General features: G+C 33.6%; 1 non-coding gene across 1 annotated transcript; it reads left to right on the top strand.

Moving 5' to 3' along the window:
* Nucleotides 1–2,689: 2,689 nt before the first annotated feature.
* LOC149155000 (small nucleolar RNA Z103) lies at nucleotides 2,690–2,785 on the top strand. Its single transcript, XR_016263883.1, has one exon. It is a non-coding gene; the product is annotated as a small nucleolar RNA Z103 (small nucleolar RNA).
* The last annotated feature ends 454 nt before the right edge of the window (nucleotides 2,786–3,239 follow it).

Genomic DNA, 3,239 nt, shown 5'->3' with positions numbered 1-3,239 from the left:
AGAGACAAATGGAGATAGAGATATAGATGGAAAGTGAAGAGAGGGAAGAAGAGAAAGATGGAAAGAGAGAGGGAGGGACAGAGAGATTGATAGATATGGAGTGAAAGAGCGTGTATGTTTGGGGGGTTGAGATAGAAAGAAAAAGAAGGAGAGATGGAGGGATATATATATATATATATATATATATATATATATATATATATATATATATATATGGAGGGGGGAGAGGGAAGAATATTTATTGCACTAGATGCATTGATTTTAGTTTAGATGGTGATTTCTAATCCTATTTCATTGCTTGCACTAGATGCATTGATTTAGTGTAGATGTTGATTTCTAATGATATTTCATTACTTTCACTAGATGCATTGATTTCAATGTAGATGATTTCTATTCCTATTTGATTGCTTTCGCTAAATGCATTGATTTAAGTGTGGATGGTGATTTCTAATCCTATTTGATTGCTTGCACTAGATGCATTGATTTTAATGTAGATGTTGATTTCTAATAATATTTGATTGTTTGCACTAGATGCATTGATTTCAATGCAGATGATTTCTAATCCTATTTTATTGCTTGCACTAAATTAATTGATTTCAATGTAGATGGTGATTTCTAATCCTATTTGATTACTTGCACTAGATGCATTGATTTCAGTGTAGATGTTGGTTTATAATCCTATTTTCTTACTTGCACTAGATGCATTGATTTCAGTGTAGATGTTGGTTTATAAACCTATTTTCTTACTTGCACTAGATGCATTGATTTGAGTGTAAATGTTGATTTCTAATCGTATTTGATTGTTTGTGTTAGATGCACTGTTTTCAGTGTAAATGTTGTTTTCTAATCTTATTTGATTTCTTGCATTAGATGCATTGATTTCAGTGTAGATGTTGATTTCTGATTTGATGTAATTGGATGTATGATGGTACATTAATTTTAAAGTGATTGGATTAATATTGTGCATTGATTTCAGTGTAAGCATAAAAAATTATTGACAATGTACATTGATTTATGTGTTATAGTAATTTAACCTATCAATATTGGAGAGAAAGAAAGACCATGTATGATGTTTACTACAATATCTCGAGCTAAAGATTTAAATAGTTTACGATTTAACCTGTCCTTTTCATATAATCGATATGAAAAGACGACAAATGTAACAAGGTTGACAATAAGAATAGTAGAAGAAAATAGTTTGAGATTAATCATGATGAAGACTATTTGTACTTTATTATATTCTTATTATTCACATTTTCTATCATTCAACGCTATTACATTCTCACTTTACATTCAAAAATTGTATTTCATCATTAAAGTTATTCACAATATTTATCATTTCAACACACTAAGGTAACTAAGCAAATTTAAAATTAAAATGACGAGATTAATGTGAGACATATTTAACATATTTAAAATGATTATATTAATATTAGATGATTTTACACATTATTGATAAAATCAATCACCTGTTTGTTAGATTTTCTTTGGCCGCACACAACTGAAATTAGTCTAGATCCATGTTAACTCTGAAACTATCAAGCGCCCAGAGGGATCAAATGATCAAATCTCTCGAGGTGCAAACCTTTCCTCAAGTTTTGCACTCAGAAAAGAGGTTTGCACCTCAAGAGATTTGATCCCTCTCGGCGGTTGATAGATCCAGAGTTAAGATGGATCTAAGCTGGTAATTATTAAATGTTAAATATTTAATTAGTTTAGATCTATCTTAATTCTTATGTATTAAGCTCCGAGAGGGATCAATTCTCTCAAAGTGTAAATTTTCTATCAAATTTTGCACTCAAAATTTTTTCTTACACCTCAAGAGATAAATTTTGCACTCAATTTTTTTTTTTACACTTCAAAAGATTTGATCCCTCTTGAAACTTGATAAATTAGGAATTAAAATAAATCTAAACTAGTGAAATTACAATGACCATTGAATAGATTTTAGTTATTTATTTATTTATTTATTTTTATTTTTTTGAGTAAACATGATTTTAAAGTTTTTTAAGCAATGACGCGAGAGGAGAATTTAATGTGACTTATCGTTTGGGCTTCCCTCCCATACCCTAGCTTTATACACTTTTGATATATAGTACCCAGGTGAGGAGAAGAAATTCTAGGGTTTTTTTGAGTGAACGCGAAAGGAGAATTGAACAAGAAATTTTAGGGTTTTTTTAGCGGACGCGAGAAGAGAATGTAATGTGATTTATCAGGGCATGTGCTTCCCTTCGATACCCTAGCGCCTTACACACTTCTGATATATAGGGCCCAATGCAGGAGAACAGAGCAGGGAATGGTTTATGTGTATGGGCTTCTCTTGCATACCCTAGCTTTGGGGTATATAGGACCCCAGAAAAGAGAAGGTGTTGTTACCTTCTATAACAGACTTTGGATATAGATGGCCCGAGAAAAGAGAAGGCGATGGTTTATCAGGGGTTGGGCTTCCTTTCAATGCCTTAGCCTTCGGATATATAGGGCCCAAGGCAGGAGAAAAATGAGGGGAGCAGAGTGTGGAGGTGCATAGTTGCATGGTAAGCGGTAGGATTACTGCAATGTGCTTCCTTATAGGATAGGGAGATATGGTGCGTAGACAGTAAGGTGTTCTGATTTTGTTTTCCTGTTTTCGGATTTTTGTTTTCCTGTGTTTGTAACATTAAAATGAGGGTTCATAGAGAGAGAAGAGCAGGGGGAAATGATGATATAACTTTCCCCATATGATCGACAATGATTCTAACTACTGCTTTCTGCTCTTCGGAGCTCAAGCCAGTCGATTCTGATCCCCCCTCGCTCTCTTAATTTAATTCTTCGTATTTATCGTGGGTCTTTTGCTGAAACACCCTGTTTTGGTATTCTGGGCAAGTATCCATATTGATAGGTAGATTTTCCCTCGTTTTCTGTGTGTTTTTCTGTTTTCTGATTTTGAACTTTCTGATAGAATTCGAAACAAACAGTTTTCACTTTTAATTGGGCCAGTTTCAGTCGCTATGGATTATATAATGGGTTCTGATATTCAACCTTTGAAAATGGCATGGTGGTATTCTGTGTTGTAAAATAAAGGCACCATTTTTACCTTCAAATCTAGTTGCAAATGTCAACTAAGAAGATGGCTGCTCCATATCTAGTCCAAACAGCCACGAGTTTGGTGGTGGTTGCGCTGGGGCATTGTTATGCTCATGTCGAGCCTAGAGTGGGTTTGTTATAATGTTTACATATTTTGCAGCTGATCTTGTATATTT

Source organism: Pinus tabuliformis, chromosome 9, assembly GCF_031772625.1.
Source record: "Pinus tabuliformis cultivar Carrire ecotype Pingquan chromosome 9, CPIR1, whole genome shotgun sequence".
NCBI lineage: Eukaryota > Viridiplantae > Streptophyta > Pinopsida > Pinales > Pinaceae > Pinus > Pinus tabuliformis.
The sequence above is the reverse complement of the archived record's forward strand: the minus strand, read 5'-3'. Positions and strand labels throughout refer to the sequence as shown.